General features: G+C 37.7%; 1 long non-coding RNA gene across 6 annotated transcripts in view; it reads right to left on the reverse strand.

The window, feature by feature from the left end:
- Positions 1-22,042, reverse strand: part of LOC110741201 — a 72,248-nt gene that overhangs the window by 22,212 nt on the left and 27,994 nt on the right. For 2 of the 6 annotated variants that reach the window (XR_004181222.1, XR_004181221.1), the window contains exons 4-7: positions 20,697-20,857; positions 5,236-5,349; positions 3,113-3,233; positions 2,044-2,959 (exon numbers count right to left, since the gene is read on the reverse strand). This is a non-coding gene — a long non-coding RNA (uncharacterized LOC110741201). Of the gene's footprint in view, positions 1-2,042; positions 2,960-3,112; positions 3,234-5,235; positions 5,350-20,696; positions 20,858-20,945; positions 20,982-22,042 lie in introns of those variants that run through there. The other 4 variants (XR_002517013.2, XR_002517014.2, XR_004181223.1 and 1 more) reach the window with 3 other exon arrangements.

Here is a 22,042-nt window from a genome sequence, read left to right on the forward strand (position 1 = left end):
AGTAATCAGCCAGGCTCTATCATGTTCACAGTGCTGAAATACCTCCCCCCAGGATCAATGTCTCTAGAATAATATTATTCAAATTTTCTCACCAAAGTACCCTTAAATAAAGAGGAGAGTGAACATATATTTCTACACAGTACAGGGGAAGAAAATGGAAGAAGTTTGTAGGCCAAATTAAAAGGTGATGCTAATGACATGTGAAGATATATCCCAAAGTCTAATTTTTAAAATTGTTGCAATTTACCTTGTAAATTCACATCACAATTTAACATTTAAGCCTATAATACATAGGGCCAAATTATATGATACAGTACATAATTTTACTTTGACACTGTTTAATAATATATTAATATAGAACACATCAATATGTGCGATAATGCATTTCTTACCAGTTCCATATAAAATATTTCCCCTAAATATTTGAGTAAAAATAATTGTCCAGGATGTTGTACTATTTTTATCCAGTGTTTTTTTTTTTTTTTTTACTTTTATTACATACTCATATCCACCCAACTCATATCCCAACTCATATCCACCACTACCCAGAGGTATAAGGAATGTATGATGTAAAACAATTGTCTTATCAGGACACTAGCTAGTTAACTCAATTGCCTGAAACACTTGCTCAGAGGCCTAAGATTTTATATTTTTGTGCAGTTTTTACTTTTAATATAGTACATCTATTTCATCCCTTCCCTCTTTAAAAATATCTATAAGGAACAGCAGAGTAAATTCACAATTAGGAGCATTGTCAAATATAATTTCTTTGGAAGTGAGTCACTTTGTCTTTTAATAAACTGTATGGAGGTGAGAATTGCATGCAAAAAAGGAAAATAAATCTAAAAAATAATGGAATATAGTTAAATCAATATTGATTATTTAGAGTGAAAATGTTTTATGGGAGGCAGTAAAATCTTTTAGGATTCCAGTGGGAAAATGTGGATGTAAAAGTAAAATAAATTACTACAGTTTAATCACTTGGTAAATAACTAAAATACTGTTGCTGGATTTATGGTGTCAGAGAGCAGCCTCCTATGAAATATAGAACATATTAGTGATTCAGGTGTGATGGATTTTAAAGAAATTGTGTAAGAACCATTACTGTCTATATAGCTTGCCCTTAGCATTTCTCTTCATGAGTCTACCCTGCATGTGGGCCTATTTCTAAATGTCCTGTGTTTGTCAAACAATACATTTTTATTTAAAGGAAGTCCAGTGGATTCTGAAGTATCCGTTTAAGACCCTTATTCACCTGTGCTACTCACACTCCTGATCGTTTTTATTGAAACCTTTCATGATTCTACTTTACTTTACTCCTTTGCATCCAGGCCCAGTGCTTTGGCTGCAATCCCATGGCTGTATTGACTCCCGTGTGTTTTGTGGTGATGGCTATAGTTATAATTTTGTGCAAGTTGAGAAAAATAATTGATCTCCAGATATCTAACGTTTTCTAGCTCCCACTTGCTTTATCATGATAAAGCATTGATCTGGAGAAGTAGAAAAACTGGGCTAGTAATAGAGCCTCTCATCAAAACCATACGCACCATGGGAAAGTTAGATATTGACTCCAACAAAAAGTAAGGCAACACAAGCCTGGGCAACATAGTGAGACCCTGTCTCTTTAAAAAAAAAAAAAAAAGTAGCAGAGCATGATGACACACACCTGTGGTCCCAGCTCCTCCAGAGGCTGAGGTTGAAGGAACACTTGAGCCCAGGAGACTGAGGCCGCAGTGAGCCATGCACTACAGCGTGGGTGACAGAGAGAGACCCTGTCTAAAAAAAAAAAAAAAAGGCCAACACAACACATTTCCATTATCCCTCTCATCAAAATACTCTTCTACTCTTCGAAGTTCTTTCATTACTCAACAATTCTGACATTTTAAAAACTTTTTCTTAACATTTTAAAGATATTTTTTGCTTCCTTTGTCCCATTTTTCATAATTGACTAGAAAATAGGGAAATATTTTAAGTCTTACTAAATTGTAAGTCATCAATAAAATGTTTTACTCATATTAATTATATATATTCGGATATTTATATTAAAATAACAAATACAAGAAAGTACAAAATGATAAGAGCATGATGTACAGAGAAGTTAATATTGAATTACAACATAGCCTCTTTCTCATACTACATTTAAAATCATTTTCTTGTTTTCAGTAAACTTTACGTTTTTTTCTCATGTGTGATATTTCCTTTGCCAAATTACCTTCCGTCAGATCAAACCACATAAGACCGCCAATATCTAAGTGCATCAGTCAGGGTTCAACCCAGAGAAAGAGAACCAACAGGAGATATACATTTAAAGATTTATTGCAAGGAATTGGCTTATGTGATTGTAGGGGCTGGCTACGCAAGTCTGACATCATAGGGCAGGCAGCCAGAAAGGGCAGGCTGGAACTTGCAGCCCAGGCTGAAGCTGCTGTCCATAGTTAGGATTGCTTCATCAGGGAATCTTCAGCTCCGTTCATAAGGCCTTTCAATTGATTAAATGAGGACTATCCAGAATAATATCCCTCACTTAAAGTCAACTGATTATGGACTTGAGTCACACCAAATATCTTTGTAGGACACCTACATTAGTGTTAGATGGAATAAATGGGGGTTGTAACCTGTCAAGTTCACTCATCCAAGGACCATCATATATGAACCTTTCCGGACTACTAGAAAAAGCAACTAGATGTGATTTGACTGAATTGTTAAACATGGCTTCCAAGATGCTTCCTGTATCTATATAACTCTCCTATTTTAGGACTTAAAAAATGCTTTGAAATTACCTTGGACCCATCAATGGGAAGACATTTGATAGCTTCTTAGATTTTTCCATGGCCCTGAATCATATTAGAATGTTTATTATTATTCCACATGAAAGCCCTTCAGTTTTTTGAAAGGCTGCTTTTAATTAGTCTTCTCTTCTAGACATGACCAGCTTCATTAATTGGGCCTCAAGGGAAACCTGTACGGTGGTGAGTAAGAACATGGCTTTTGAAGACAAATGAGAATTCAAAACCACTATCTGTTCTCTGTAACATAAGTTACCTTGGACAAGCCACTTAACCTTGTCTAATTTTATATTTCTCACCTATACAGCAGAAATGTTAATACATACCTTATAAAGTTGTCACAAAGATGAGGTGGTGTCTTAGTCCAGATTTACCCTAGAAACAGAGCCTGCGACAAGGGTATTTGTGCACGTAGATTATTTTCAGAAGTGACCACAAGAAATTGGACTGTGAAGAGTAAAACAAGGAAAGAGGAAATGCTAGTCCAAGGTAAATTCTTATTCCCATATCTACTAAGGGCAGCTGGGAATTGATCCTATTGGAGATCCTGCTAAGTGTCCCCAGGATTTTCTGCTTCAAGGAAGAAGGTAATGTTTATCCTCTAACTCCCACCTCTCACTGGACATAGGCTATTAACTCCTTCCCATTTCTTAGTTGCCTCAGGCATCTCACATCGAAGTATTAAAGGAGATTTGTGTTGCATGATGAGCCTGAGATGAGGTGCTATCAATAGGTTGTACCTGCATGCAGCTGTTTGCTATGATAAGAGCTGGAGTAAAAATACGAGAATAGGATACAAGGGAGGGCTAACCTGGTGCTTGAATCAGATGAAGTGACATGTGCAAAGTGTTCAGACTGGTAACCAGTATATAATACACACTAAATAAATGCTAGGATTTGAAAATACAGTAATGAGGTTGATGGCAACAATAATGATAATAGTGACAAGTATAATAGTAAATGCCATGGTTTTTAGATCATCTTGTTTTTTTGTTTCTAAAGATATGCTCAAGGTTATAAATCTCTTTAAAATGCATTTCTTAAAACAGAATTAACTTACTACAGATTAGTATGATCAGTTCAAGATAAAACAGGATTAGCATTTTACTTCTTGTGACCATATGAATTCCTATTATTTCGTCTATAATTACTATTTTGGCAATAATGATACACTATATTTGTTACTTATTTTGAAGTTAAAATAATCCTTAATCTTTTTTCCAAAACAAATATATTTTAAATATATTCCATAAGTGTCTTAGTTTTTGAACCTCTATTCAGGATTTTATGCTTATTTTAATACATATGGAAAATATTATATAGTAGAACAATGATTGGCTTTGAATTTTGCCTTTGCCATTCACTAGCTATCCAATACTGGTAAAATAACTGAACTTTTCTAAGCCTTTGTTTCTTGATCTGTAAAAGGAGAATAATATTGCCTGATTTCTTAGATTATTAATATATGAAATAATATATCATGTGTATAAGGTGCAGAAATAAATATACACTAATTTTTATTTTGCTTTCTTTGCCCTTTATAGTTCTGGCATACTATTTCAATTTCACCAAGGCCATTTTAAATTTTGATTTGTTATATAACTTATTAAGTTATTCATTCCAGGTTATTATTCACAATTTTGTAAGCAAACTCTTTATGTTTTAATTGATTTTCAAAACAGTTCTAAATCCAGTGTTCCTTTGTATCAAGGATAATCTTCACTTAATTTAATATACATGAACTTTTCTGGGATGCCTCTATTCAGCCAGCTTTGGTTTCATGTTACTCTAAATTCTCTCATCTTTTCTACTTAATTCACAATAAAATCATAGAATGGTATGTGTTAAATACCTTACGGGAAGTCCAGTGCATTTTTACTATAGAGTTTGTATGCCCCTAAGCCTTGGAACATAAAAATAAAGAAAGCAATAATTTTGATTATTTTCTCATCTCGAACCAACCAAATCTCAAACTATATTTACGCACACAAAAGGGCCCAGTTTTTTTTTTTCTTTTTAAATAAACAATATGCTGACTTGGCAGCACTCACAAAAATAAATTACAAAGCAAAATTTTGACCCAAATTCCGAGAGTTAGACTTCTCACAACAGGTAATTTTTTGAAGGAAGATGGAGGATATGGTTTTATACATTACTCTTTGTACAGTCCTCAGAAACTCTGAAGATCTAGCTGCACTTCTTGAATTAACAAGTCAAGGTACCAGCTTCGCTAAGGAAAGCTTGGTGAAAGTGTCAGTATGGGCAATGAAAAATTGCAGCTTAAAACTTCACAGTCTTAAAACAGATGTTAGAAAATGTCAACCCCGTAAACAATTGATTGCCAGCATCAAGTGTTGCCTGACGTACTTGCGTCAGTACGTTTCCAGCATCATTAAGGTTATGAAATTTGCAGAGAGTAAATCTGTATTATTTACAGCAAAGGACACACCTGTATTATTCTTGTTTTAATTTTCCTGCCAAGTGTTGAGATAAATCAAGCCCCTTATACTCTGAGTCAATAGAAGCTTTATGGGCTTTCAATCATCAATGCTCGCTGCAGCGGCTGGAAAAATAAAGATGGTATCTGTGGTTAGAAAAAGAAGAGTCTCTTTTTTTTTTCGCTTTTTATCCTGTGTAGTTTGAGGGCGTTTAAAATCACCGTGTCATAATGAAACCAGTGTGGACCTAGCTAGAGATTGCTGAGCCATGGCATTGAGGTGGAAGTTAAGGCACTGAAGTGAACTGAGGAGGTTTATTGGATCCTCATCATTTGCAGATGCCAATAGCTACATCAGAACCAGGATCCCAACAGCTATAGGATGGAGCACCTTCAGGAGTTACCTGAAAGGGCAATAGACAAGTGTAATGATTTGGCCATCCTCAGATCCAGGGTGATGTAGCACTATTTGCCATTCCACTGTCTCTATGATAGTCTGTAGTGAGCCTTACTTTCTCTTAGATATGGACAGTTTCTCTCCAGGAATAAATAGAGAAAGGGTCAAATAGAAATTATCTTTCTTTAAGGGATAGACAAAACAAACAAACAAAACATGGATCAATGAGTCCCAATAATAGTAATAATGCTTAATGATATTCAAGGTTGAATTTATTGATTTTTGAATTCAGTATGTGTCTGTGCCGTATGAGAAGGGTGCAACTCTTATCTTCTTTCTCCACATAGGGAAGCAAAGGCTGATGGAGGTTAAGTACTATTGCCCCAGGTGATAAGCTATTGGGTGGTGCATTGAGGATTTGGATTCAGATCTAACTGTAGTCCTATTGTCTATATTCTGTTGCATAAAGCTAAGTGAAAGCGACTTTTCCAAACCACACCATCAACCATGAGAACTATTTTAGTCTCCTCAGTACATTTTATTCTGTCTTGTACTTTCTGCCTTCTTTGCTTGCCTCCTGCCTTGTCAAAATGCCTAACTCCCATTGACTCTCAATGGCTCTCTGTTAAATGCTGCCTCTTCTTAGAATACTTCCCTATGTCCACAGTTTAGGTCATGCTACTTTTCTGTGGGCACCTACAGAATCCCAGACTTATCTCCAGTATAACCCTGATTACTTGTTGTTCTTCATGAGATTCTGAGTCTCTCAAAGGCAAAGGAATTTATGTTTCACGTTAAATCTCCAGGGCTTAGCAGAATTCCTGGAACACAGTGTATACTTCGAAAATGGTAGTCAAATGACATGAATTAGCAATATCATGACCAAATCCTTCATTTAATATGGGCTTCCTTCTCTATCTTGAGAACTTTGTGTGTGTGTGTGTATATATATGTATTTGTTTTCATATGTTATATGTGTGTATGTGTATATTTGACCTCAGCATTTTATTTTCTATTTTGTTCTTTTAGTGACTTTTGCTAATTTCATAAAAGGGAGTCAGATTAACATAGAAATGAAATCTGGACAAAGTTAGTTGTTTAATGATACTAGACCACACACACACACACACAAAAAGAAAAAACCCAAAGAAACCTCCTTTTCTTTCCATTTTAACTCTTAGCAAAGGCCTTGATGCTATCATCTTGGCTGCTATACTTTCTTCTTACCCCTTATTTTTCTCCTTTCTTGTGGCTGCCATTGCTAGTTCAGTATGAAGACACATCCCTGATTAATAGATGTGTCAAATCAGTCATCATCAGACTGTAGAATCTTGGTTACCATTTATTAATCAATTAATTACTTCAATCAAAGATGCCGATATTGGCACCCTTGCTACTATGCCTGGTGAGCCAGGGCTCCATGAAATCTTGAGACATTTGCTAAGATCATTAGCTAGAAACCCTGAGTGGATTGATGGTGTGCCGGGAAACATCAGTTGGAAATAGCTATTATATCTTGTTACCCCTTAATATATTACTTTGATTATATTTTTATTGACATTAAACTCATTGGGAACTTTTCTTGGAGTAGAAGTTGATCTTTATGAAATTTCATGATCAATGTGAGAAAAATATTATATATATAGTTTATAAATACACATATGTGTGATTAAACAAATATATAAAATAGGTGAAAAAAGCTAACTTAAAACTTGCATTGATTTAATGATATTTATGAACTGCATAATATTTTTTCCCCTATTGACAAAAACACTTTCATGCAATCTGGTGGTTTTTTTTACAGCATTCAAGGAGTGTTCAGCTTTTAGATGTGTAATTATCATACGTAAAAGCAAGGTACAACATCTGGAAAGAGGAAAGGAGCAACAACGAACAGAAGTAGAACCTCATTTATTTCCAAGCTGGAAGGTGGTAAAAGGAAAATACAATATTCACACCTGGGTGTGCAAATCAATATCTATTACATTCCATTCAGAATGCTGGCAGCCCCTATTATAAGAATTGTATGAATGTATAAGATAACTCTGCCACAGCCTTTCGGTGTTATCGTGACAGCTGTATGATGGAGCACCTTGCATCTAGAGCAAGGAAAACTTGGGTGCAATAAGGCACGTTTAACAGGATTTTACTATATATGTTTTGAGCCAAGTAATGAAATACAATTTCATATCATCCAATCACCATTTCTGCTGCTGACAATAACTTCTGCCTTGGGAAATACGTTGCAAGAAACCACTGCACTCCTTGTGTTTAGGGACCGATGATTGAATTAGGCTTGTAATACAGGTAACTATAACTTAGAGGTAACCAGATAAGAGTATAAGTAATGATATTCATTTGAGGTATACATTGCTAAAGGTTGGGGACCTCTACCAGGAAAAGCAACTGCCAAGTTGCTTGTCTGGTTTTATTAAAAAATAGTTGTCAAACCCTGAAGGACATCTTTCCTTCCTTTTGTCAAGGCTGGATTCTTTCATAATCAGTGTTCTACTTGTGTCTCCAGAGATAGCCGTTGTTTAATTATGTATTGCCTAAATATTATCTTGACAGCATAAATAATATATAGGCAATTGGTCTGGGATATCTGTACAGTCTGGAAAGGTAATATTGATCAGAGCTTCCTAGACATAACTGCTTCTGCATCACCCAGAGCTGGGGAACACAGCACAAGTTTTATTACTTGATGAATTCCAAGGAAAGGATTGACTTCTTTCTCCTGCTTGCTTGCCATACTCCAGACTAAATGTACGTCTATATATATACACACACACATGCACAGACACACACACATGCACAGACACACAAACATGCACACACACACATATATTTCTTGATTGTAAACAAAGTATATGTTTATTGAGGAAACTTGGAAAATATAGGAAGTCATATAAAAAATTAAAATTACTCATATTCTCATTACCCAAATATAAACATTTTGTAACTATCATTCAACATTTATTCATTTATCAAGTATTTACTGAGCATCTACTGTACACAGGCAGTTTTCCATATGCTGGAAATATATTAGTAGCCCAAATAGGCAAAAATGTCTATTCAGTGGGAGTGAGTCAATAAACAAATAACTAAGTAAACGTTGCAGTTGTTGGATACTATCCACTTGGATATTACAGACACTGCTCTGCGTCCTAGCAATAGAAATTCTAAGGACGAGCTCCTTTGTCCTCTGACTTCTGATTGGGTTCAGAAAGTGGCAGGTACTGGCAGGAGATGAGAAGGTAGAAGGAGAGAGGCCAGGGTATTTATTCCTGTTGGGCTGTGGACTCACATGGCTTTGTTTCTTTGTACAGGCCATAGCTCCTATCTCTACAGTTACAACTTTCTTGTTCTAACAACTGCTCTTTTCTCTTGCCCCTTCGTTCCCAGAAAACATTGGCTCTCCCATCATTGCTCATCCTGGAATGCTTTACAGTTTCTTGCTGGCTTCCCTTCCCTCTGTTCACACCCTTGTACAGGGTCCCTCCATTAAATACGTCTCAATTACTATGGCTCTGTGTGCCATCCGTTTCTGTATAGGACCTTACCGGATGCATTTAGTAAGGTACAAAGCTGCAAATGCTAACTTAACATCGTGAATCGTAGCTCCCATATTTCCCATGTGTCGAGGGAGGGACCCAGTGAGAAGTAATTGAATCATGGGGGTGGGTCTTTCCTGTGCTGTTCTCGTGATAGTGAGTAAGTCTCATGAGATCAGATGGTTTTATAAGGAGGAGTTCCCCTACACAAGCTCTCTTGCCTGTCACCATGTAAGATGTGTCTTTGCTCCTCCTTCACCTTCTGCCATGATTGTGAGGCCTCCCCAGCATTGTGGAACTGTGTGTCCATTAAACCTTTTTCCTTTATATATTGCCCAGTCTCAGGTATGTCTTTATTAGCAGTGTGAGAACGGACTAATACAGCTAAGGAGAAAAATAAACAAGGGAAAGGAGATGGAAGGTTTTGAAGGCCTTGGGATTTTAGGTGGAGTGCTCAGAGAAGGCTTCATAGAAAAAGTGAATTTTGAGTGGGATCTGAAGAAAGCAAGAGAGTACACTCTACACACACTCACACAGGCTGACACAGAAACTGACAGAGAGAGAGAGAGAGAGAAAGGAAGGGAGAGAGAGAGAGAAAGGAAGGGAGAGAGAGAGAGAGATCGTTCATTTTAGGCATGACACATTAATATATTACAAGAATAGAATCTGATTTTGGCACACCATGTTCTATAACTTAACAGTGCGGGAGCATTTCCCCAAGCCATCAAATATGCTTTTATTTTTCAATTGTAATGGCTGTAGGGAGCTTCGTTTTAAGATGATAACATACTTTATTTAATTGATCCCCTGCTTTTAGACAATTACATTGACTTTACAACTCCATTATTATAAATGAACCCTGTTGACAGTTCTTACTTTCTGAAAGCATTTTACCAAGTTTCAGGGGCCTACTGGGTCATCTTTCAGGAATCACTGTTTTGCTCTTACAGAAAATGGCAGAATGGGCTTGGTTCTGGGGACTGTTAGTGTCAGTCTTTGGGATAGATTCATCACTGGCGTGTAAAAGGGTAATTTCAGAAATGAAAGTGGGCTATATAATTACCATATTGAATAACAAGAAGCAACATCTGGAATAAGGGAAAATGTAATAAAGGGAGTAATACCTTTTTTTTTTTTCCATAAGCTATATGCTTGTGCAGTGAAATGGAAGTACAGTATTCATTGCTGCAGCCTCCTTTCACCTGATGGGTCTTTGCCTCACCCGCAAGGTTCCTGTTCCTCAAGCTGATCAGGAAATGAAGAGTCCCTGGAAGTGCTAACTATGCTGTTTTTCTGCCTAAGCTCCTCCCTTTGGAGGAAGGTACATGAAGCTTGTGTTGGCATGCAGGCAGACTCATGTGATTGAGTTTGAGGACAGAAAGGTCTTCCTGCTGGCTGTGTTTGGAGTCTGAGTGAAAGATGAGAGTGGCGTATCGATTTGCTTTACCTTGTTAGCCCTCCATGGGTTATCCTGTTCTCAGCCAATCTCAGATGACATATGTCACCCACAGAATCAGATTCTCATAGAAATATACTTTTGTCAGGACCCTGAATCTCCTGCCTCTAATTTTTTCCTGAGACAGATTTTATTCTGCACTGATTTATTTCTGTCCAATAAGAAACTAAATGATATTTATAAAAAGTAATGCTTTGTACATATTTAATAAATATTTATTATAATTACATCTGAAGATACTTTATATCATTTATAGCTATTATTGACATCATTCTTCTTCCTTTCTCTTTCTTGCTCTTTCTCTATTTTAGTCAAGATCCCTCTCCTTAGTGATATTATGCAGAAAGAGGCCTCAAAAAGTTATTTAAAAGTCAACTCAAAGTGAAGAGAGAAACTCTTCTCTTTTAAAAAGTTCTGTTTCCTCTTGTCTTTTTTTATATCTCAATCACACCTCCTGAGACTCCAAATGCCAGCATAAATATAAACAGAAGTCACTAAGTTTCTCAGGCACTGACACAAAATGAATCAACAATGGCAACTGCACTACTCAGACTTGAAGGGGCCTTCATTGTTAAGCAAGTTTGACTCAGAGGTTTTTATCTCTGAGGATATTTGCTATCTTTTTCCAACTGTGGAGTGAGTTATAATAACAGCTCAGGGGTATGAAACACACGAAGAGTTCATGTAATCAAAGAAATCCCCTATTCTCATGAGTGATGTCTTTGCAAATATTATTGCCTATTCACACGTGAAGAAACGGGGGCTTACAGAAACGCAAAACTATGCAGCTCTTGTGTCAGAACTAAACAGTAAATCTGAACATACAGAGCATTAGCCATGACTGCCATGTATGTGCATGGCCCGTGTTGCCTTGGGATAACTCTAAGAGAATTGCAGGGCTAACCCCATCTTAAAAGTTGCACAGTAAATCCAATAAGGTGTGTGCTAGGATGCCCTAGTAGAATGATTTCAGAAAGTTTCCAATGCAGGATTTCTAGGTCTGCTTTCTATACACTAGAAAACTGAAAAAATAGAAGAGGACCTATCGGAACATAAAGTTTAGTGACTCTAGTTGTAACATTGGATTTCTATTCTTCTCGTGTTAATTTAGAGTGGTTCTTCAGAGACTAAAATAATGGACACACTCTGTTGTGACACTAAATTATTGAAATATTTGGTTTCTTGAATATTCCAAGTATGTCTCCACATGATTTCTATCATTCTGGGCCATTCTCCCTGTCCTACTGCCCTTCCATGGAACCCCTTCCATATTTATGCTCACACGTTTTGTTGGTTTCATTCCTGGTTATCCTTCTGTCCTCAGTTCAGGTCACCACACTTGAGTGGAATGGATATTTCTACTCAGTATTCCCATCACTTTGCAAGTTTTACCCATTGTAACTCTTAACCCTTAGTGCTGTAATTGTCTGTTTACTTGTCTACGTTTCCCACTAAACTGGAAATTATATAAAGTTAGGGATATTGTCTGTCCCATGGACTACTGTATCCGTAGCATCTAACACAGGACTGGTACATGACAGGTGCTTCATAAATCCTTCCAAAATGAATGGATGGATGGAAGAATGAATGAGGCTGGGTGCAGTAGCTCACGCCTGTAATTCCATCACTTTAGGCGACCGAGGCAGGTGGATCACCTGTGGTTGGGAGTTCGAGACCAGCCTGACCAACATGGAGAAACCCCGTCTCTACTAAAAATACAAAAAAATTAGCCGGGCATGGTGGCGTATGCCTGTAATTCCAGCTATTCGGGAGGCTGAGGTAGGAGAATCGCTTGAACCTGGGATGCAGAGGTTGCAGTGAGCCAAGATCGCACCCTTGCACTCCAGCCTGGGCAACAAGAGTGAAGCTCTGTCTCAAAAAATAAAAAATGAAAAAGAAAGAAAGCATGAGTGAATGAAGAGAATAAATGAATAAATTCCTCTAGCAATTAAAGAGTTCTTGTTAAACCCTTTGCACTCAGATCTACCACTCAGCTCACATCACTAACTGCTTGAGATATTTGATACATTTGAAGAGTGATCATTTAAAAAGCTTCATATCCCTGCTCATACTACCAATATCCATGCTTTAGTAAACTGATTTTAGGGTGTCCCTTATGGGCTCTCCTCATGATATCCACAGTACTGTCACCACGCAGAATGGAATGGCCCAACATAAAAATTGGGTTCAGATGTTGAGACTGATGACAACACACACACCAAGAAAGTATGCAAAGCTTTATGACTCACATAATGAGGCTCTCTGAGAAAAGTGGAGTGGCTCCCCAAGAAGGTCTAAAGTGGCTTGAAAATAGGAAAAAGAGATTATCTTGAGGTTTTTGTGCTGTTTAGGGAGTGCATCTGGGGTGAGGATTCCTGTGCATGACCAGGAGCATGTATGGTTTGAACCCCCTGCTCGTGTCAAATGGGTGGGCTCCCAGGCTTTCTTATCATCTTGACCCTACGTGGGGCACAAAGGGAAGGGGGAGAGGTTGCTTAAAAACTGCCACAAGTCAGACATTTTAATACACATACCCTTGTATAATTCCACCTTCTTGAGTACAAGTAGGATTTGTGAATTAATTCTAACTAATATAAAAACCAGGATAATGGATGGTCTCCATTAAAACTACTCCTGTGATTATGTTACATTTAATAAGACTCAGTCTTTGCACATTGCAGCTAGAAGTTAAGTGGCCAAATTGGAGAAGCCCACATGGCAAAGAACTGTTTTTGGCCTCTAGGAACTTCAAGTGGTCTCCAAAACCTGATGGCTATCTCCAGCCAATAGACAAGAAGAATCCATGTCCTTGAATCCCTCGGCTACAAGGAGATTAATTTTTCCAACAACCTGAATGATCTTAAATGTGGATTCTTCCCCAGTCAAGTCTGCAGATGAGAACACAGCCCAACCAGGTCTTGACTGGCCTTGGGATGCTGAGCACTGAGACTCAGTGAAGACATGCCCAACTTTATGAATCACCAAAAAGGTGAGATAATAAACATGTGTGTTTTGTAAGCTTCTACATTTGTGGTAACTTGTTAGGCAGCAATAGAAAACTAATACACATTCTGACTGGATAATCTGTCTGCCACACAGTTCCTCCATAATTGCCTTTACAACTGATGTCAAACTGTCACTATAAGTCCTTTCTAGATGGTTACTTTTCAGAATCACTCAGTGTCTTCACTATTATGCCAGTCTGATGTGTGGTGAATTTTCAGACTTTTCCAAATCTTGGATAACCCTGAATCATCCAACAAGGAAAATGGCACCTTAACAATGGCTTCTAATTTTTGAGAAATTTTATTACCCAGTACTTCCCAGAATAACTTTCATAAATTATACCATTCAATCCTCACATTAAACTATAAAATGAGTAACATCATTATCCCCATTGCACAAATAAGGAAATGGGGACTCAGAGACTTTGAGGAGCTTGTGAGAAATAACCCAGCTATTCAGATCTGGAGTTCATGACTAGATCTATGCTTACTACAAAGATTACTTCTCTCCTGTGGGAGGGTTTTGGCAATTTATATCTCCTGCTGATGGCAGTGCAACTTTACAACACTTTTGCAATATAGCTTTTATTTTTACCTTTTTTTCTCTAGGACCAGTTATTCTATAATAACTCTAGGCTTTTCATATTCAAGAAGTTTAATGCCATGAATAAAGCACCAAAATTCAAGGGCTTGGACTTTGGTTTCCTTAAACCAGGGTCAAATTTGTTTTCATCATGATACACTGGGACTTCTGAATTATCAACTTGGAAAAAAAAAAAAGGTGCTTTCTTTCTGCTTTACAGTTTTCTTTGAGAATAGATCCTATTCTCATGGCTTTAGGTTATAGTATGTCCTGCTCAAAGAAAAATGTAAAGCAGAAGCAAACATAATTTTTATAAGAATTATTTAAAGAAATCAGCCGACTGGGTGCAGTGGCTCATGCCTGTAATCCCAGCACTTTGGGAGGCTTATGTGGGTGGATCATGAGGTCAGGAGTTCGACACCAGCCTTGCCAACATAGTGAAACCCCATCTCTACTAAAAATACAATAGTTGGCTGAGTGTGGTGGCACGTGCCTGTAGTCCCAGCTACTTGGGAGGCTGAGGTGGGAGAATCGCTTGAATCTGGGAGGCAGAGATTGCAGTGAGCTGAGATCAGGCCATTATACTCCAGCCTGGGTGACTGAGTGAGACTCCATCTCAAAAAACAAAAACAAAACAAAACAAAAAACAAAACATCTAAAACCAGAAAATTTGAGAGTAGATTGATTTTTTCCAGATGATACCTAATGTTAATTTATGCCTGGCCTGGAGGTCTATAAGCCAGGCACCGAAAGACAAACCTTGCATGTTCTCAATTATTTGTGGGACCTAAACATCAAAACAATTGAACTCATGGATATTTTTTAAGCAGTATTAATGCAGGAAGGGAATCTAGATCTCCTTTTGAGTCTCAGTGGAGCAGTACATCTCTTTGTTTACCTCGTAGGTAATTAAGTAAGGCTTTAATTGTATTACGTAAGGGGTGGATAATTTTTAAAAATAGGTTTAAATGATTTAGGGAACATGAATTTATTCTTGTGATAAAAGAACTGTCTTTTCCAGTTGCCATTTGCTGCACTGTTTCAGTTCTTTTCGTCTCTAATAAATCACAGAGGCTGGGATCTGGTCCCTTGGCTGAGAACTGTGTCTGAAATGGATGTTGGAGGTGGCCTAATAAAGCTTTCAGCTTAGGAGTTCCATTTTTGACCATTGATCTGGGTTGTATATCTTCTTCTGAATTGCTGTCCTTTTCTGGCCTTGGCCTGAAGTTTGCCTTGGACTCAAGGAGAATATATGGGTTTTCCCCAATATTCCTGGAAATGAGACTCATGAAAGAAAGATGCCATTCCCATCCTAATAAAAGGTAATAATAAGAAAATAATTCCACTGCAGCAGACACTGCCTGTCCCACCCAAATCCCCTAGAATCTTCTTCTATTTGTTCATATACGTCCCCTTCCCACTCTCCTTCTACTTCCCACCCGGTTCCTGTTACTCTGCCCTTAAGTTACTCCTGCTGCTTTGCCTGTGGGTGTATACACTAGAATGGAAAGTCCTATGATTTTTTGCAGCTCCTTTTTTCCTACCACATCTGCTATGTTTTTTATTGAATGACTGAATAATGCATAAGTATGAAAGCTCATTTCCCTTCCTCGACTTAAGAGGGTATTGGGAGGTTGGGAGGGATGGCAAACTGAGGTGCAATTTATACTTTAGTCTTCGCCTGAAGGATCAGGCTGAACCTGGAAATTTTCCTGTAAGTGCATCTTTGCTTAGCTCCTTCTTCTTCCCTGTCCCACTTTCCCACTCCCTTCTGGTTCTCTCCTGGGAGCACACACCTTTGTTTTCATGATTTGCTTCTGAAGACCTCCGCCTAAGATAGCCGCCAACCTTTTACTGAGCCTACACTGCTGGTCAGTCACATTAAATTGCTTAATTCTCATGAAAATTCTTTGTAGTAAATGTGACAAATTAATGTACGGAAGAAATAATTAATCAATTTTCCCAAATAGCTGGTAAATGTTGCAACCCAGATTTGAACACCGATTCATGTAACCCTAGAACTCATTCTCTGAACCATGTGACATATGCCTCTCAACAGTAAAAGGCTGACATTAAGAGTCAAGAGTTTCATCTTAAAATGGTAACAAAGGCACTGATTTATGAGTCAGAATTTTGGAATTCACACCACCCTTTTACTTGGCATGTGGCTTTAGACAGGTTGCTTAATTTTTCTAAGCATGAGCTTCTTCTTTTATAAAAAATGAGAAACTAATATCTGCCCTCCTTATTCTCCTATTTATAAATTATGATAGAATAATATGATGAAGGCTGGGATTCCTTTGCAATTGAAAAGTATAAGAGGAAAGAACTAAAACTGGATGTGGATTTAATGCTGGGTTTAACAACTAACTCATAGTGTGGTCTTGGGCAAACTAGTTCACCTCTGTGTGCAGTGTCTGCTTCTATAAAACAGAAATAATCATGCTGTTTACATGTAGGTGCCAAGATGAGATGGAGTAGGCTGCTATAGCAAATTCTGTCATGGAAGTAGGCTGTATCCCCTGTCTGGCACAGGATAGTTGCTTGGTAAATGTTAGATATGCCCATCTTCTTTACTTCCCTTCTTCAAGTAGATGCTTGGATTCAGAAATAACTTGGAATTGTTATTTTCGTCTTCAGCCACCTGCTCATAGAGGATGTGTGTGTGTGTGTGTGTGTGTGTGTGTGTACACTCAAAAACACGTATTTTGATTAAGCTTTTCTTTGCTTTTATCAGTTGCTATTCTTTCAATTTTTTTACTATCTTTTTATGTATATTTTATGTCCAATCAATGTCAGAAACCTTATGCAAATATCTTGTTTGTTTCTGTTTTCTCCCTTGATCTCTACCCAGCTCTGCACTTTAATGAAGCTTAGTTTTCTCCTACTATGTTCTTTTAATTTTAATTTTTTTAATCAAACAGAAAAGGGGTGTGTGTGTGTGTGTGTGTGTGTGTGTGTGTGTGTGTGTGTGTTTCCTTCCCAGTGGCAGGTAGTCTGGGTCATGCTCACAGTTAGGTACTGAACATTTGGACATTGGTCCCCAGTGACTAAAACTTGCTCTCTGGGAAGCATCATAAACATTCAGATCAAGTGACTGGAAAGACCATTCAAGTTTCTCATTTACAAGTAGACAAGTTGAGAGAAGGCAAATGGCTTTTTCAAGACTAGAGTCCAGGACCTTTCACTTCAGATCCAATGCTTTTCCACCAGGCTTTCACTGAGACATAGGAGAAATATAGAAATCCTATAGAAAATATTTTAAAATATTTTTAGTTGCTATTCAGAGTGTATTTGTATAGTTTGTGCCTTCTCTCCTCTTGGTAACTGTTCAGTGGTAATACTCCTTTGATTCAGTTAAAATTCAGTCCTTTCATAGCTCCTGACATCACCACCTTTGCAAAGATTAGACAAACTGAGAGAAGAAAGTCAAATGGTCCTAAGATTTTAACTGTATCTATAACTGGTCGCATAAACTGGAATGGTTGTTTTGTCTCTCAGTCTCTTAATCAGTAAATTCAGAATGATAACATTCATCTTGAAGAGTTGTTGAGAGAATGAGATTTTATAATATCAACAAACTACTTAATCTAGAGGCACACATATATTTTTTAATTGATATGTCAGTCTTAGAACACTGAGAATACTAACTTTTCCTCCAAATTGCAGAAGAGATTTGGTTCTCTGTGGAAGTAAGGATGCCTTTAATGCATTCCAGAGTAAGATGAGTTGTTTGGGGGAAGTTTTAAACAGCACCCTAGACAAGTGTAAGATTGCTATTTACTTCTTTCTTAGGTAAATAAAAAAAAGTAGAATGGGCTGATTTACCTTGTAATGGTGATGTCAGAATGATGGAGGTCCCCCTTTCTGATCTCCCCACTTTCTGCAGGAGTACATCTGATAGTAGGGATGTGGTTTCCTTTGTTCTTTTAGTTTGGGAGCTGAGTGACTATCCTGTATTTTAAATGTCCATGGGGAAGGCTGTCCCTTGAAGAGTGTTGCTCCTGTATATGTTTTCTTGGCTTTGTCACTGAGCCTCTGCACTCCAGCCACACAAATGTACCCCAATACAAAATAACTGGAGGAACCCACTAATTATTGAGAATCTGTACTGTGTTGGGCATTGCCCTATATGTTTTACATACATTATTTTATTTAATTATTACCACAGTTTTGAGTTAGACATAATTATCTGCATTTAGCAGCTGAGAAAATGAAAGACTCACAATATTTTCTGTAAAATGCTGGACAATAAATATTGATGGCTTTGCAGACCACATGAGTCCTCTGTCTCAACTTCTCTGCACTGTGGTTGTAGTGCACAAGCAGCTGTAGACAATACGGAGACAAGAGAGTGTGTCTGGGTTCCAATAAACTTTTATTTTAAAAAATACGTGGTGGGCTGGAATAGAATTTCATAGGCTTAAGCCAACCCCTGTTTAAATAGTGACTATGAGGTAAAACTAGTATATGAAACCAGTTTTGTCTGCCTTTAGAGCTTAATCTCTATTGTCTCCTTAACAAGTTTCAAGATTAGAAAGAAACCCAAATATATCGTGCAAGATGGTGGTTTCTCAGTTTCCAAGATTTAAAGAGAAAGTGGCTTATGGACTGGCATGACAGATTCCTCAGAGGCAATTCCTGGAATCAGAGGCTTTGTGTCTGGGAAGAAGTGGCTGTGTGTCTCAGGCAGGCTTTGCAGGTTTGGCTCCACTAAGTGACAGCAAGCACAATACCAATAGGACAGATGCACTTTGATTGTGCCTTGACATGTTCTGGCCTGGACCATAGACATGCCAACGCTTTGAGTTTATGCTGAGGATCCTAGAAGGACTTCTCTCAGAATTACTGTAAATCCATCTCCCAGGAGGCAAGGAACCTGACATTATTCAAGAGTGAAGGAGGCACCTAAGCCAGGATTCAGATCAGGTAAAGAAGAATCTGGATGTGACCAATGCCTCTTGGTAAAACCACACTCCATTGGCTTTGAAAAATAGCTCAATTATCTTCAAATTCAGCATGCAGAAAAATGATGCAGCACTGTGACCTCATACCATAAATCCCACACACATAAATACTCCCTATTCAATTAGTTGTTGCTCTAAATTGCTCTCATCTAAAAGAAACGAATAGCCAGTTCTATCTGTCACCCAGGGGAAGCATAAAGCAGGTACAGAATAAGGCCATTCAGCTGTCTCAGCCATCAGAAAAGAGAAAGGTTGGGTTTCTAGTTTAGTGGATGTACTAGCTATCAGAGCACTTGTAATATAGCACAGCAAATTGATGGAAAGTACCCAACCATTCATAGTTCGTCAACATGATCTTGCCAGCCACAAAGGGTGGGAGAAAAGATCCTGAAATTCAAAATCAGGACCACTGGCTTCTATTTTACAGTATGACCTTGGGCAATTGTAGAGGGGAGAACTGGGGACCCAGTGTCAGATTATTTGCTTTTAAGCTCTAGCTCTCAAAGTTATCAGCTGGGTGGCATGGGGAAAGTTACTTAATGTGACATAGATTGCTCTATGTTCATGTAAATCCATCCTCTACTCTTCCTAAGGAAATAGACTGCATTCTCCAATCTCCTTTGCAGTTAGTTTGACCGTCTGATTCAGTGTTGATTAATGGAATGTAGGTGGAAGAAATGAAGCCATTCTGAGGCTTGGACTATAAAAATTTTTCTTCATTCTCTCTCCCACTTTCCTCAGCTGTAAGTCAAGTAATCCTTCCAGGAACCCCAAAAGCCTAGAGATTGACAGAGGAACCTTGATCCCTCAGTAGAACATGGTACATTTTTCTCTCCCTATGCCTCTCGCCATCTTCAGCTTGCCAACTGAACTTTATATAAGTGGGTTAAGCGGCTGAGATTCCTAGATTGATCTATGGGAGTAATTAGTGTTAACTTAGCATCACAATAACAACAATCAGGCAAAAACAGCTCATTTTTCTGAGGTCTTATATTAATTAAAATAGGAATTAGACCATCATGAATTATCTCTTATGAATTTCAAAATACTAACTTTGTTAAATAAGTTATATTATTTTTCCTAATTCAAGAATGAAGCTGAGGCCTACAGAGGTAAGGTAGCTTGTAATGGAGCTGTGACTTGCTTAAAACACCAGTTTTCTCTTCTCCATAATGAGGATGATGGTATCCTGCCTCATCTATGCAAAATGTTATCGTATGCGTCACATAAGTTAAGATATATAAAGACACTTGGAGGACTAAAAGCATTGTATAAGTGCTAGATATCATTAATTTCTCTGAGCCTTAGTATTTATAGCTATAACATTTGTTCTACTTAATCTCTTTTTAACACAGTAACAAGAAATATTTATGTATTCCATGGAGGCCGATGGTGGTGACAAAGACTCCTTGCTATGTAAATAGTATTTAGTGGGTAATAAGTACATGATAGAGCAAGAAGCATGAGAGGTGAGCATAAGTAGAAAGATTAAGAAGGAAGAAGGCACTTACAAGGATTCTTCTCTTGTCTCATTCTCTTCTCTACTTTCTTCAGCTACATATTTCCTCTGATCTGTAATTAGACATAATGGCACTAACTGCTGGGTGATGACACTAAATGACTCCTTCATTTATCTAGTAGATGATGTAATACTCAGCTCAGGTCTCAGGACCTACGGGAATGGGAAAAATCAACTTTTATGGCTTTTCTTTTTAAGAAAAGATAGAAAATTGTTATACTACATGCTACTTGATACTAACGTTAAATTCTGATGTAATTCTCAGTCCAGGCCAGATCTAAGGACATAAATAAATGGGAAAAGATACATTTTATGGCTTTTCCTTTAGAAAAAAAAAGATTAAAAATTATTATACCATATACTAATTGATTATGAAGTTTAAATCAAAATACATGGCAGATTAGTGAAGTACATGTTTAACATGTCTGCCATCCAAGTTCTAATTCAAAAATCACAAGCTACAGGATTCTGGCATATCTTGGACTTGCAGAAATGTTTGGTTTAATTCACAGTGTCATCCCATAGACTGTTAAGTTGGTAAATTGATATTAGGAAATTTTTTACACACCCAGATACACTCATGTACGTGTGCACATACACACCATAATCTGAATCTGCTAGGCTATAATAAAGGTCTAGAAACTTCGCGGTCATGTCTGTACATGACAATTGTTTGGAACTGAAGAATACTTTATATCAGGACAGGCCTGCACTCTCCACATTATCATAGTCTTCACCACTCCCTGTTCTCACTATTGCTTCTTAGCATGGTGGGCAAGTGTCATTTCCTATTTGCTCCCTTTCATGTTGCCTGTTTACCTTATTTGCTCTCGTATCCTGGCTTCTGTAATTAATCAGCTGTCTTGTTTTTAGACTATAACTTCCCTAGGAAGACAATATTACTGCCACGAATAAAATTAGACTCTTCTCCTCCTTGTTGCTTTTGGGACAGAGAGAAAGTACTGTTCACTCTGGTTAGTAAATGAATCAGGCTTGCTAATATCTGTTCGGATACTGTTGGTTCTACAGAAAAATCTTTCCTTACTATCTTTAATGTCTCCTATTTATCATTGAAGACTCATTTGTATGTCACCTCCCCCCACCCCCAGGAATCCTCCATAACCTCAACCACCTCAGCAGGCTAAGGAGGTTTTCCTTTCTCCGTCTTCAACAGCAACATATACTTGTTTCTGTCAAAGGACTTAACATTGCAATAATTGATTTACTTGTCTATCTATCCTACTAAAACATAAGCTTGAGAGAATTTTCACCTCTTCTGCATATGTCACACTCTATCCAGTTGCCATGACTTTGTAGACACTGTTACCCTTCTTGGAA

The sequence above is a fragment of the Papio anubis genome, unplaced genomic scaffold (assembly GCF_008728515.1).
Source record: "Papio anubis isolate 15944 unplaced genomic scaffold, Panubis1.0 scaffold13, whole genome shotgun sequence".
Taxonomy (NCBI): Eukaryota; Metazoa; Chordata; class Mammalia; order Primates; family Cercopithecidae; genus Papio; species Papio anubis.